The sequence below is a fragment of the Salvelinus fontinalis genome, chromosome 34, assembly GCF_029448725.1.
Source record: "Salvelinus fontinalis isolate EN_2023a chromosome 34, ASM2944872v1, whole genome shotgun sequence".
Taxonomy (NCBI): domain Eukaryota; kingdom Metazoa; phylum Chordata; class Actinopteri; order Salmoniformes; family Salmonidae; genus Salvelinus; species Salvelinus fontinalis.
The window spans coordinates 29,178,149-29,194,368 of NC_074698.1; the positions used below are offsets into that span (position 1 = coordinate 29,178,149).

General features: G+C 46.0%; 1 protein-coding gene across 1 annotated transcript in view; it reads right to left on the reverse strand.

Moving 5' to 3' along the window:
- The window catches only part of LOC129833677 (vasorin-like), a 42,433-nt gene that overhangs the window by 21,312 nt on the left and 4,901 nt on the right, over positions 1-16,220 (reverse strand). Inside the window, exon 2 of the mRNA XM_055898423.1 lies at positions 8,564-8,622. The gene's annotated coding sequence lies outside the window, so the exon portion shown is untranslated. The remainder of the gene's footprint in view (positions 1-8,563; positions 8,623-16,220) is intronic.

A 16,220-nucleotide genomic window follows, 5' to 3' on the forward strand; every position in this document is an offset into this window, starting at 1 on the left:
CATGTGCGTTCATGTGAGAGCGAGCTCTGTTCTATCGCATTTCTGAATACAAAGGAATTCTCCGGTTGGAACATTATTGAAGATTTATGTTACAAACATCCTAAAGATTGATTCAATACATCGTTTGACATGTTTCTACTGACTGTTACGGAACTTTTTGACATTTCGTCTGCTTTTAGTGAATGCGCTTCGTGACTTTGGATTTGTTTACCAAACTAGCTAACAAAAGTGGCTATTTGGACATAAATGATGGATATTACCGAACAAAACGAACATTTCTTGTGGAAGTGGGAGACCTGGGAGTGCATTCCGACGAAGATCAGCAAAGGTAAGTGAAGATTTATAATGCTATTTATGACTTTTGTTGACTCCACAATTTAGCGGGTAACTGTATGGCTTGCTTTTGTGGCTGAACGCTGTTCTCAGATTATTGAATATTGTGCTTTTGCCGTAAAGCTTTTTTTTCTCCGTTAACAGGATTGCAGCCCTAAGAAGTTCTCACTCTAATATATTTACTGTTGTACATATCATTCTGAGTATATCTTGTGTAAATTCATCCTGTGTAGATGTGGATTACTGTTACAGTGCTATTTGGGTTAATTAGATTCGTTCTGACGTTTCAAGATTTGTCAATGTTTTTGGGGCATTATTTGCGTACTTGTTGACTTTTACTACATTTTACTACATTGTTAGGAGCTAGTAACATAAGCATTTCACTGCACCCGCTATAACATCTGCTAAACTGTGTACGTGACCAACACACTTTGATTTGATCATATAAAAGAAGTAGTAACTCTGTAATGAATATGCTGTAAGTGTGTGGGTACAGGGAAAGCAGTAGCACTTGACTTGTGTCAGTTGTCGGTTTTCAATAATGAAATCCAGCAGGTGTACATTCTTCTGGTGTAGGTGAGTATGTGTTTTGTGCGTGTGTGTGTTTGCTGGGTGTGAGTGTCAGAGGACGGTGTGTACTTGTCTTCATGATGTGTGTGTTTGAGTATCGGAGATGTGTGTGTGTGTGTGTGTGTGTGTGTGTGTGTGTGTGTGTGTGTGTGTGTGTGTGTGTTCGTGTGTGTGTGTGTGTGTGTGTGTGTGTGTGTGTGTGTGTGTCAGGGATTGGTTAGAGGCAGCTCAACCTGTTCCGTGGCCGTGTGCTGACACACAAGGCAGGTGTGATGTGCTCTCTCTCTCTCTCCCTCCATATCTTGTGTTCATCATCTTGTATTTACCTCGAGTTTATTGTTACATGTCATTGAATGAAACACTAATTCATCATCACCACCTGATATTACTGCTATGATGAACTATTTATCTTGACTTAAGTTCAACTTATTTTCAACTTCAAAGGCTATCCAGGAGATCAAACATAGTTTTGATCAGGGATTTACCTGACTCCCAATTATGCTTTCTCCCTCTTTGTAGAGAATAGTATTTATTTTTTTGGGACCCTCTTGCCCGGTGTTTCTCTCAAAAGAGGGTCTGAACCTCAAGAGCCGTGTTTATTTTTTAAGAATCAACATATTCAGATACTGAATATGTACATGTATATTTACATTCAGTCCTACCCTTGTCCCTCTGTTCAACAGTCAATGTAGATTGTAGGTACCTATGACTGAATATGTATGGTCACATTCAGTTTGACCTTTCTCCCTCTGAACCCTGAACGCCTACTGTCGGAACAAAGGTCAAGTCAACAAAACACAAGTGTTTGTGACACATGCAGTCCGTGGGCGGACAGACTGACAGACGGATAAACAAACACACACTCTCGGAGTGATTCTGTCACCGTGTCCCTCTGTCTGGTTGTCCTTCCCTCTGGCTACACGCGCCACTGTCCCCCGCCCTAACATGTCACCTCCAACCAAATACCTCTGTCACCCCATGTCTCCAGAGAGGGTTTACCCTGCAGTGTGCCAACCACATTTCTGTCACCGCAGCCTCCGCCGCCGTAGCGCACACACACACACACACACACACACACACACACACACACACACACACACACACACACACACACACACACACACACACACACACACACACACACACACACACACACACACACACACACACACACACACACACAGCCGTCTCATAATGAACCTGCAGTTAATCTAGGAGCAGCAGGTAACTAACAAGCAGTAGCATTCTTTCACCACCACGTCACCAAAAATGTAAAATAGGTCTGTAAATTCACTTCAAATGTTAACAAATATACAGGCTGTGGAGAAATCAGGATTTCCAGTGAATTGATAATGATCAGATGATGGACTCTCTACGTTCCAGCTGTTGTGATACTTGACTAATGTGTGAAGTTAGTGGACATGGCACGATGTCCTGTGTAACCTGGACAGGCTTTCTGAAGAAGTACAGTCTCACATACCCCATCAACATACACTGAGACACACATGTATGAAGCTGTTGAACTCAGGGGGGCATCCACCGCCTCAGCACATCTGTGTTCTCACCTGTTCATCCCCGGTTGCCCTATTTTCTCTCCCTCTCTCTGTTTCTCTCTCTCTCTCTCTCCCTCTCTCTGTTTCTCTCTCTCTCTCTCCCTCTCTCTGTTTCTCTCTCTCTCTCTCTCTCCCTCTCTGTTTCTCTCTCTCTCGCTCCCTCTCTCTGTTTCTTCTGAAGGTGTTCGTCAGGACACCAGTAACCTCTCCTCCCTCTCTGTCTAGTGGCTGTCAGGGTGGTTGTAGAGGTATAGACAGGGCATGGGACCACTTTAAAACATCCACACAGGAAGGGAGCCAACACTCACTCACTCACTCACTCACTCACTCACTCACTCACACGTCTCTCTCTACCAATGAGTCGTGTAGTAGCAGGTACGGGGGAGGGAGGGACAGAAAGCCAGTATGTATTTTCCAGGGGAAAACAATGACGTTAAATTGACTTGAAAGGATAAACGTCACAGCACACCTCTTCATAGAACACTGAAGGGATAAACGTCACAGTACACCTCTTCACAGAACACTGAAGGGATAAACGTCACAGTACACCTCTTCACAGAACACTGAAGGGATAAACGTCACAGTACACCTCTTCACAGAACACTGAAGGGATAAACGTCACAGTACACCTCTTCATAGAACACTGAAGGGATAAACGTCACAGTACACCTCTTCATAGAACACTGAAGGGATAAACGTCACAGTACACCTCTTCATAGAACACTGAAGGGATAAACGTCACAGCACACCTCTTCACAGAACACTGAAGGGATAAACGTCACAGTACACCTCTTCATAGAACACTGAAGGGATAAACGTCACAGTACACCTCTTCATAGAACACTGAAGGGATAAACGTCACAGTACACCTCTTCACAGAACACTGAAGGGATAAACGTCACAGTACACCTCTTCATAGAACACTGAAGGGATAAACGTCACAGTACACCTCTTCATAGAACACTGAAGGGATAAACGTCACAGTACACCTCTTCATAGAACACTGAAGGGATAAACGTCACAGTACACCTCTTCATAGAACACTGAAGGGATAAACGTCACAGTACACCTCTTCATAGAACACTGAAGGGATAAACGTCACAGTACACCTCTTCATAGAACACTGAAGGGATAAACGTCACAGTACACCTCTTCACAGAACACTGAAGGGATAAACGTCACAGTACACCTCTTCATAGAACACTGAAGGGATAAACGTCACAGTACACCTCTTCATAGAACACTGAAGGGATAAACGTCACAGTACACCTCTTCACAGAACACTGAAGGGATAAACGTCACAGTACACCTCTTCATAGAACACTGAAGGGATAAACGTCACAGTACACCTCTTCACAGAACACTGAAGGGATAAACGTCACAGTACACCTCTTCATAGAACACTGAAGGGATAAACGTCACAGTACACCTCTTCACAGAACACTGAAGGGATAAACGTCACAGTACACCTCTTCATAGAACACTGAAGGGATAAACGTCACAGCACACCTCTTCATAGAACACTGAAGGGATAAACGTCACAGTACACCTCTTCATAGAACACTGAAGGGATAAACGTCACAGTACACCTCTTCATAGAACACTGAAGGGATAAACGTCACAGTACACCTCTTCATAGAACACTGAAGGGATAAACGTCACAGTACACCTCTTCATAGAACACTGAAGGGATAAACGTCACAGCACACCTCTTCATAGAACACTGAAGGGATAAACGTCACAGTACACCTCTTCATAGAACACTGAAGGGATAAACGTCACAGTACACCTCTTCATAGAACACTGAAAGGATAAACGTCACAGTACACCTCTTCATAGAACACTGAAGGGATAAACGTCACAGCACACCTCTTCACAGAACACTGAAGGGATAAACGTCACAGTACACCTCTTCATAGAACACTGAAGGGATAAACGTCACAGTACACCTCTTCATAGAACACTGAAGGGATAAACGTCACAGTACACCTCTTCATAGAACACTGAAGGGATAAACGTCACAGCACACCTCTTCATAGAACACTGAAGGGATAAACGTCACAGCACACCTCTTCATAGAACACTGAAGGGATAAACGTCACAGTACACCTCTTCACAGAACACTGAAGGGATAAACGTCACAGTACACCTCTTCATAGAACACTGAAGGGATGTGTGTCAATCAGCTGTAGATGATGCTGCTGTTCTGGTTCTTGTCTTGAAGGTGTTTTAACAGAAAGGTCACTGTTGTCCTGTAGGAGGTCTATGACAGTAAAGAATGCCACAGATGCCAGAGATGGGACAATATCTGACACTAGGGACACAATGGGGACAGTGTCACTGTGAGGATGACAGTAGCAGTACATTGTTGAGTCACTTGGCTGTCGGCCTAGCGATTTACAAGATAATTTATTAAACTTGTCGTCACTGTTTCCAATTTAGATCAATCTGTAGAGTTTCTCTAGGTCAGTGTTTTCTGGTCCTGGGGACCAATAGGGGGGCCCTAGCACTAACACACCTGATTCAAGTCATGAAAGCCTTGATGATGAGATGATTCGTTGAATCAAGTGTGTTTGTGCTAGTAATGAGAGTCTTGATGAGATGATTCGTTGAATCAAGTGTGTTTGTGCTAGTAATGAAAGCCTTGATGAGATGATTCGTTGAATCAAGTGTGTTTGTGCTAGTAATGAAAGCCTTGATGAGATGATTCGTTGAATCAAGTGTGTTTGTGCTAGTAATGAAAGCCTTAATGAGATGATTCGTTGAATCAAGTGTGTTTGTGCTAGTAATGAAAGCCTTGATGAGATGATTCGTTGAATCAAGTGTGTTTGTGCTAGTAATGAAAGCCTTGATGAGATGATTCGTTGAATCAAGTGTGTTTGTGCTAGTAATGAAAGCCTTGATGAGATGATTCGTTGAATCAAGTGTGTTAGTGCTAGTAATGAAAGCCTTGATGAGATGATTCGTTGAATCAAGTGTGTTTGTGCTAGTAATGAAAGCCTTGATGAGATGATTCGTTGAATCAAGTGTGTTTGTGCTAGTAATGAAAGCCTTGATGAGATGATTCGTTGAATCAAGTGTGTTAGTGCTAGTAATGAAAGCCTTGATGAGATGATTCGTTGAATCAAGTGTGTTAGTGCTAGTAATGAAAGCCTTGATGAGATGATTCGTTGAATCAAGTGTGTTAGTGCTAGGGTAACTTTTGGTGTGGCTATTGACAATGTAATTAGTTGTTGTTGCTAACTTAATTGTCACTGTGTCTTACTTATCAATCTGTGGAGTAGAGGCACATGTGTACGTGACCAATAAACGTTGATGTGATTTATGTAGGTCCAGGTGGTGACATTGACTACATCAGTCATCTGAACCTAATCACGTCTCTCTCCACGTCTCTCTAGAATCTGGGTAGTCATGAAGTCACATGGTGTATGTAGTCTGATCTGGAGGCTGAGAGGGATTTGGGTTGTAGACAGTAGTGTGTCTGTGTCATTGTGTCAGTAGAGGACAGTGTAGGGTTTACTCACATCTACACATTTACACTTTCTTTCCTCATTCTTTGACAATAAGCCTGTGTTTACAGACCTATCTACCTGTTTTACAGGTCTGTAGTTTACTGTACTGTAGAAATTACTGTTTGTGATTTTAAGTCATTCTAGCCTAGGGGCTTTATCCCATAAAACACATGCGCGCGCACACACACACACACACACACACACACACACACACACACACACACACACACACACACACACACACACACACACACACACACACACACACACACACACACACACACACACACACACACACACAGATAAATTATGACAAGAAGATTTCTTTGGCTGATTTAAACTGTCACAAAAGAATGCATTGTGAGAAGACATCTCGCTGTGTTGGTCACTTGCCAGGGCCTCATAGCTCAACCAACCGCCTCTAACTTCCCCCTGTCAGCTTGGCCTGTCCCGGGGTGGCTACGCCTGCCTCCTGAGCTCACTGCTGCCTGCTTCTGCCGGTGCTGCCTCTACTCTGTGGCTGAGAGATCTTTCAACAAGGTTATATCACCGTGACCCTGGAACACTGCAATTAACGTGCAACAGGTGTGCCATGCTCGCCGGGTTAGATATGGGAGAGATTCCTCAAGAAAACAACAATGAGAGAGAGATCTGCCTGCGGAGGCTGGAGCGCTAACACACACCACTGCCTGGGCATGTGTTCCACATGGCGCTCCACTTTAAACAACCCACCACTGAATTCAATTTGAGAGCTATTCCCCCCGAGCCTCCTCGTGCCCCCCATCTGGAGAGGTGAGAGACGGGGCCCTTGGTGAGGTTTTGGTAGATCTCTGTGTGTGTGTTTGCCCACAGATGGAATCCACATGTGTTCTATGGGTTAGTCACACTGTCTTGTTGTTAATGCTCAGGAGAGAGAGAGAGACACCATGGTACATCCTTATTTGTTCACTCCTTCTGTATATTCTGAAACCCCCAGAGAGGAGAACGACACGTCCCTTCACACAGTGTCCAGGTGTTTCTGGACATAGCCTTCCAGACACTGTGTTTATGTTGGTTGTCACTCTGTTGTACAGCCTATAGAGGGGCCCTCTACCAGACCCGTCCAGGAGCAGATACATGTCCTCAGTGATGGAGCAGACAGACCCTCCCTAGTCTCTATGATCTCAGCCCTGTCAGGGCCCCATACGTTGACTGCACTTCAGAGACCTTTTCAGACGCTCCATGGTTTGGAGACAGACACAGCTTCTCTCTCACACACACACATACATACACACTTCTTCTAGTTCAGGAATGTGTGTCTGGTTGGAGCGCTGCTGGGTTGTAAATAATTCACTATCTAACGAGAGAGGGTTTGTGTCAACACATAGTCTTCTGGCTGGTTCTACCTTAATCCTGTCGTTTTAACATCAAAGCTCCAACGCACTGCCTCAAATTACAGCACACAGTGCCTGCCTGCCTGCCTGCCTGCCTGCCTGCCTGCCTTGCCTGCCTGCCTGCCTGCCTGCAGTACATGTGTGTGTTTGTCTGTCCACAAGTCTGCTCTCCAGAGTGGGGCCAATGTGTGGGTGTCCGTGTTACTACATGCCTCACAGAGCTCTCTCTCTCTCTCTCTCTCTCTCTCTCTCTCTCTCTCGCTCTATGTCTCTCTCTCTCTCTCTATGTCTCTCTCTTTCTGTCTCTCTCTGAGGTTTGAGGAGTGGGGAGGAGGGAAAGGTAGAGGTGGTTGTAAGGCAATTAGTGAGTGTACTAATGATTCCAGACCCCACAGGCCTTGAGCAGTGGGCTGTGTTCTGGGTCAGAAAGGAGAGGAGGGGGGAGAAAAGCAGAGCACACTTTCCAAGCCTGCACAGCCCCTGTCAGACCTTAACAACAGCCCCCGCTGCCCCAGGGCCTGACTGCTGGACCAGACCACAGCTTGACCCAGACACACTCCCCCTGCCTCACATAATAGACCATCCCAGCTGGACCAGCCACACTGCCCCTCAATCTATAATGGACCGGCCCAGGGGGGTGGAGAGGGGCAATTATCACCAGTGATTGAATAAGCCTCCCCTGCCTGCACTTTTATAGACCATCACACACACACACACACACACACACACTCACCATCCTGTTGCCTTTCTGCCACTGCCCCTAGACTTTATAACTTCCAAACCAGGCAGCCATGCCCCCCCTCCCCCCCCCCCCCTCCATGCTTCTTCAACAGCTCTCTCTGCTCAGTATAGCATGTGTCTGCTCTGTCGGACCCATGTTGTAGGTAGGTAGACGAGGGACTCAGTCAAATGTGAAGAGGACTCATGAGGAAGGAATGTGTTGAGGTTAACACTATCAACAGCCAACTGTGCTTTCTGGAAACTCTGAATGCAATCATTCAACAGGATGTTTCCTCATTCAGAAATGTGCCAAAAATGCTACCCTATGATACTTCTGAAGTGAACTAAAACCTGTCTGTTGACAATAAACTTGTATCATGTTATTTCATATGGATAAAGTGTTAGTAGTCGTATTTCTGGTAGTATAGCAACTTAACTACTCTGTCATATACACATTGAAGAGGAGTGAAATAGACGGTCAAACAATGAACCCTTAACTTACCCACTCAGCAAGATGTCTGTTTCCCTTCACGTTGACTGGGGCGGTGGTGTCCCCTCTATCTGTAGACAACACAACAGGACAAACACATTAACACACACACTGTATTTGTGACTGACCAATCATCTTGACCGTTGAGGTGTGGTCAGAACACACAGACCATCGCTTGTAGTTAAGGTAGGTACAGTAGTTTAACTCACCTCTTTTGGGGATTGTTTTAGTTATGGTTGACCAGACCTTTTCTCTCCACATCACCCCACAACAACCCCCATCTCCTGCTCTCCCCGTCACCCCACAACAACCCCCATCTCCTGCTCTCCACATCACCCCACAACAACCCCCATCTCCTTCCCTCCCAGCTCCAGTCCTGCTCTCCCCATCACCCCACAACAACCCCCATCTCCTGCCCTCCCAGTTCCAGTCCTGCTCTCCCCGTCACCCCACAACAACCCCCATCTCCTTCCCTCCCAGCTCCAGTCCTGCTCTCCCCATCACCCCACAAGCTGAACAGGAAGTGATGTTGTTTTAATGTGATGCATTCCAGCGCCATATGGGAGGGGTGCGAGGAGGGAGGTAGGGAGCGTGCTGAGCGACAGCAGGCCGTGTGGCGTATGAGGCGTTCTGGCACGGGGAGCGAAAGGATGAACGACCCAACCAGACAACGATAGAATGACAGAGGAAGTGAGGGAGGGAGGAAAAGAGAGAGCAAGAAGGCAGGCTGTCTTCTGTCTGTCAGCTCCCTGAACTGCTGGCCATCGGGCCGTGTGTGTGTGTGTGTGTGTGTGTGTGTGTGTGTGTGTGTGTGTGTGTGTGTGTGTGTGTGTGTGTGTGTGTGTGTGTGTGTGTGTGTGTGTGTGTGTGTGTGTGGAAGAAGTGACGTGTGCATAAGCCGGCATTAAAGTGTATGTATATGACTCTACGAGTATGGTGGTGTGTTCATGACTGGCAGGGTATCATAGTAGGACAGTAGTTTAACACAGCTACAGTACTTAGTGAGTGACGGCAGGGTATCATAGTAGGACAGTAGTTTAACACAGCTACAGTACGTAGTGAGTGACGGCAGGGTATCATAGTAGGACTGTAGTTTAACACAGCTACAGTACGTAGTGAGTGACGGCAGGGTATCATAGTAGGACAGTAGTTTAACACAGCTACAGTACTTAGTGAGTGACGGCAGGGTATCATAGTAGGACAGTAGTTTAACACAGCTACAGTACGTAGTGAGTGACGGCAGGGTATCATAGTAGGACAGTAGTTTAACACAGCTACAGTACGTAGTGAGTGACGGCAGGGTATCATAGTAGGACAGTAGTTTAACACAGCTACAGTACGTAGTGAGTGACTGGCAGGGTATCATAGTAGGACAGTAGTTTAACACAGCTACAGTACGTAGTGAGTGACAGCAGGGTATCATAGTAGGACAGTAGTTTAACACAGCTACAGTACGTAGTGAGTGACGGCAGGGTATCATAGTAGGACAGTAGTTTAACACAGCTACAGTACGTAGTGAGTGACGGCAGGGTATCATAGTAGGACAGTAGTTTAACACAGCTACAGTACGTAGTGAGTGACTGGCAGGGTATCATAGTAGGACAGTAGTTTAACACAGCTACAGTACGTAGTGAGTGACGGCAGGGTATCATAGTAGGACAGTAGTTTAACACAGCTACAGTACGTAGTGAGTGACGGCAGGGTATCATAGTAGGACAGTAGTTTAACACAGCTACAGTACGTAGTGAGTGACGGCAGGGTATCATAGTAGGACAGTAGTTTAACACAGCTACAGTACGTAGTGAGTGACGGCAGGGTATCATAGTAGGACAGTAGTTTAACACAGCTACAGTACTTAGGCTCTCTAATCACATACTGCACCTGTAGCATCAGAAGACCAAGGTTAAGGAAGTGCCACAGATGTGTGTGTGAACAGAGGTGCTGTCTCTGTCTGTGGTTCAATGTGTGTGTGTTCTTTACAGGGTTCTGTGTGAACCAGGTTATAACCCATGACCTATGTATTTAGATGGCTGTGCAGTGACTTTACTGATGTGTGACTTTACTGATGTGTGACTTTGAATAACAGGACATTTGGCTCCCTGCCTGACACACATCACTGTGAGCCTCTCAAAGTACACAGTGTGACTGTAATTCACACAAACAGATGTTTGATACTCTTCCAAAGCCAAACCGGTGACAGACACTGACAGAAAGGCGCTATAAACCTGTTTGTGTAATTAATGAGTGTACCTGTGTTTCTTGTACCTGTGTACCCACTCACAGGTAACACACACACTATACAGTCTCAGCTGATCGTATCGGGCTGTGTGTGACGCCAGAGACTGACTGTTGACAACAACATTGCTGTCAGCATCAAAAGGACACAACCGCTCCAATAACACATATTCATCATACCGCTCCTCAGGCGACAGCGCTGATGGAAGGGCAGCCTGTTTGTGTGTCTGTCTTTCATGTTGACTTCTAACATAATTGCTTAGAGACAAACTCTATGTCCACTTCATGAGTTCATCACAAACCCTGTGTTTGTGTTATTCTCCATCAGACCTGGGTTCAAATACTATTTGAAATCATTTAAAATACTGTATCTGTGTTTTGATTTATCTTGTCTGTTGGAATGGAACCAATAGAACAGTATTGAAATGGCAAACTGCAAACCCCGCCCACCTGGCCCTCCAGGCAAGCTAAAGCAAATGCTCAAAGTATTTGAACGATTTTGAATAGTATTTGAATCAAAGTCCAACTGGGAATTGGATTGAACCAAACCGCTTGATATAGAGGTGACTGGTGCTGAGAGTCGTTAGGCCCCGCGGCTTCCCCAGCAACATATTCATTCCAGATATTTATTTATGCGGGCTCCTTTAAGCTGTTTTCCTCCAGTTGATTAAACTCAACCAAGCGAACAGATGTATGCATACATCCACACACACATGCTGTACATTTGGACACACAGAGAGAGAAATAAGTACATTCTTGCACAAACGCGTACACACACAAACATACACACACACATCTCTTAACTCTCTACAATCTAGAAGTTGTTTTTCTCCAGTATCCTTGCACCACAGTCATCCAGAAACCTTGTCATCCAGAAACCTTGTCATCCAGAAACCGTGTCATCCAGAAACCTTGTCATTCAGAAACCTTGTCATCCAGAAACCTTGTCATCCAGAAACCTTGTCATCCAGAAACCGTGTCATCCAGAAACCGTGTCATCCAGAAACCTTGTCATTCAGAAACCTTGTCATCCAGAAACCTTGTCATCCAGAAACCTTGTCATCCAGAAACCTTGTCATCCAGAAACCTTGTCATCTAGAAACCTTGTCATCCAGAAACCTTGTCATCCAGAAACCTTGTCATCCAGAAACCTTGTCATCCAGAAACCTTGTCATTCAGAAACCTTGTCATTCAGAAACCTTGTCATCCAGAAACCTTGTCATCCAGAAACCTTGTCATCCAGAAACCTTGTCATCCAGAAACCTTGTCATCCAGAAACCTTGTCATCCAGAAACCTTGTCATTCAGAAACCTTGTCATTCAGAAACCTTGTCATTCAGAAACCTTGTCATTCAGAAACCTTGTCATTCAGAAACCTTGTCATTCAGAAACCTTGTCATTCAGAAACCTTGTCATCCAGAAACCTTGTCATTCAGAAACCTTGTCATTCAGAAACCTTGTCATCCAGCCAAGCGTTCATAAGGGGGGGAGACATCTCCTTGTTTCACAAGAGCACACAGTCTAACCAGACACCACACTGTATGCACCAACACCAGAGACTACACTGTATGCACCAACACCAGACACCACACTGTATGCACCAACACCAGAGACTACACTGTATGCACCAACACCAGAGACTACACTGTATGCACCAACACCAGAGACTACACTGTATGCACCAACACCAGAGACTACACTGTATGCACCAACACCAGAGACTACACTGTATGCACCAACACCAGAGACTACACTGTATGCACCAACACCAGAGACTACACTGTATGCACCAACACCAGAGACTACACTGTATGCACCAACACCAGAGACTACACTGTATGCACCAACACCAGAGACCACACTGTATGCACCAACACCAGAGACTACACTGTATGCACCAACACCAGAGACTACACTGTATGCACATAGAGACTACATCAATCTTTGAAGGCTCTGTCCATCTCTAAACCATCACCTCTTCACTCTCCATCTCATCTCTAACCCATCACATCTTCACTCTCCATCTCATCTCTAACCCATCACCACTTCACTCTCCATCTCATCTCTAACCCATCACCACTTCACTCTCCATCTCATCTCTAACCCATCACCTCTTCACTCTCCATCTCATCTCTAACCCATCACATCTTCACTCTCCATCCCATCTCTAACCCATCACCTTTTCACTCTCCATCTCATCTCTAACCCATCACATCTTCACTCTCCATCCCATCTCTAACCCATCACCACTTCACTCTCCATCTCATCTCTAACCCATCACCACTTAACTCTCCATCTCATCTCTAACCCATCACCACTTCACTCTCCATCTCATCTCTAACCCATCACATCTTCACTCTCCATCTCATCTCTAACCCATCACCACTTCACTCTCCATCTCATCTCTAACCCATCACCACTTCACTCTCCATCTCATCTCTAACCCATCACCACTTCACTCTCCATCTCATCTCTAACCCATCACCTCTTCACTCTCCATCCCATCTCTAACCCATCACCACTTCACTCTCCATCTCATCTCTAACCCATCACCACTTCACTCTCCATCTCATCTCTAACCCATCACCACTTCACTCTCCATCTCATCTCTAACCCATCACCTTTTCACTCTCCATCTCATCGCTCTAATCCATCTCTCTCTCTCTCTCGACTGTCGAATCTCCAATTTCCTCCTACTCTCTCTGTCTATCTTTCTGTTTCTCCCTCCTTAGTCCTCCACCACGATGTCTGTCTGTCTGTCTGTCTGTCTCTGTCACTCTCTGTCTGTCTGTCTGTCTGTCTGTCTGTCTGTCTGTCTGTCTGTCTGTCTGTCTGATGACTTCAGTCCTCCCCAGGCTGTTGAGAGCAAAGCAGTGTGGCGTTAAAGTTTCAACCAGAGGCAACATGTCCACATTAGAAATAACAAGATCACTAGAAAGCAACCCATATTGAAGATGGCCTGTGTGGGATACATGGAGAGAAATAGAGAAAACACTAGATGCTGTCCGATGTTGACGTTTGATGTTTTAATAGTCACCCTTATGGCTTCTAAGAATCTTGGAAAGAGTCCTCTGCTGATTTAATATGTAACCTGACTAGTCCTGACTTGTATCACAATCACAACTGGGTCATGTTCATTAGGGCACAGCATAGCAAACATTTTAGAAATGGAGAATGGAAACAAGCGTTTCTTAATGGACAAACTCTGATAGAACGTCAGTTTTTTCTTCAGTTTCGTGCCTTGTGACCACGTTATGCTGACGTTGATCCTGTAATAAGGTTGAAGTTTAGTTTTACACACACACACACACACACACACACACACAGCCACTTCTCTGTGCGTATGGTAGCTGATAACGGCGCTATTAGCAGTGACTGAAATAGACCCAGGAGAAACGAGGGGCCAAGGACCTCAAACATACCAGAGCTGGTGTGTATGTGTTTATGGTAAACATGCCTACGTCAGTGTGTGTGTGTGTGTGTGTGTGTGTGTGTACTTGAGCGAGCGTACTAGTCAGCACTTCCTGTGATTTCAGTTGGGCCTCCTGACCCTAAGGCAGACACAGTAGCAGCAGCAGCACATCAGTTGACCATTCCCCTAACCATTACTCTATTGACTTCTCATTAAATCTATATGTGGGTAAACGTTACGAGTTAATGATCAGCTGACCATTTGTTTCTTTAGTTGAACTTCCATTAGTCATTAATAGCCAATGATTAAATATCTGACCCTTCAGTCAAGGTTCAAGGCTGTGGTCACACTGAACTAAGTATGGGTGCTCTTTGTGTGTGCAGGCCTAGTCACTGTTTGAAGTGACCGTTGCAGTCCCTTCTCTCTCAATCTATTTCTCTCTCTTTCCCTCATCCCCCCCCCCCCCCTCGCCTCCCCTCTCCCCCCTCTCTCTCCTTCCCTCTCTCCCTCCTCTCTCCCCCCTCTCTCTCCTTCCCTCTCTCCCCCTTCTCTCTCCTTCCCTCTCTCCCTGAATTCCCCCACCTTTAAGTTTCTCCAGCCACTGCCATTCTAGCCTGGGTGGGTACCAGTCTGTTTGTGTCATCATGCCAAACATGACAAGGATAGCACCAACAGATCTGGGGCAAAGCTACTACTCTCCATCGCTCTTTGACCATCCAAATCTCCCTCCACTTCCTCTACCCCCCCCCCCCCCCCCCACTCTCTCTACCCCCTCTCCCCCACCCTCTCTCCCTCCTCCATCTCTCTCTCTCTCTTCCCATCTCTCTGGTTCAAGGCTCATTTGCTAATGACAGTGTTGGCCCGAGGTAATTACAACCTTAGATTAAGAGTCGTTTATCTTTTTTTACGGCCTCACTGAAACATGGCAATTTGCGGTGGCTCTCTGGGATGTGCTCGCTCTCTCTCTCTCCCTCCCCCTTGTCCGCTCCCTCTCTCGCCTTTTCTCTCTGGCCCCAGTTCTCACTTTTGGTTAGTGGCCGTTTTGCCATTTTTCAGATTTTTGGCATTTTCCATGTACTTCCAGACAGAGCGAGAAAGAGGGAACGAGAGGAGGAGAAAAAATAGGTTGCTTCCAGTCAAAAGGCTGAGAGGGCAGTTTCTGAATCTGAACGTCTGTCTTTCCAACCGTAATTCAGTCTTTCAGGGGGAACATCTGTCCTGGAGCCCCAGCTCTCCTCTTCAAACGCGAATTCTGAGCGTTGGCAAGAGGGAGTGTGTGAGACAGGAGTTATTTGCGGTTTGCGTTGGGCTCAAGACAGGCTCCGCTTGTAGCCTTTGCATGCTCCTGTATATTTATACAGAGGTTTTCAAGTGGTTCTTTAGAACGCATCATTTGGCTGGAACGGCTTGAGTCTTCTTCAGTTTGGCTTGGCGGGCAAACACCGTGAGGGGATCGGTTTGCTTTTCGCATACCGCCGGGTCAGCATTGATGTGCAAGGCCGTTTGAAGTGAATCAAGCCAGGGGCTTTCTTTAAGCGCCCTGCCCAAGAAAGCTGCTCTGACTCTGGGACGTCAACAGTGGCACGCCCTGTGTATTGTGGAACACCTGATTCTGGTGGTGGGATGGAGGCCTACGTTGAACTCATTGTGACACTGTGACTGTAGCTAAGATCCAAATAAACACACACACACACACACAACCAAATGTGTGTGTAGGCACAAACACACTCCAAACACGCTGATTGTAACACATACACTCCGACACACACACCCTTGCTAATTGGGATTCACGCTTGCTTTCACACGGTTTCGCTAATACAAAACACACAAAAACACACACAGGTTTCTTATGCCTTGCCAGCTCCAACTCCCTGCCTGCTGTGTGACTTCCCTGCTCCCATCCTCTCCCCCCTCCCCCTCTCCCCAGGCCTCCTCGCCACCTGACTTTTAACACATCCGTTGTTGCAGAGGGTGGAGGGCCTCAGACGACCACTCCTAATTGGGTATAAAAGGGGGGCTACTG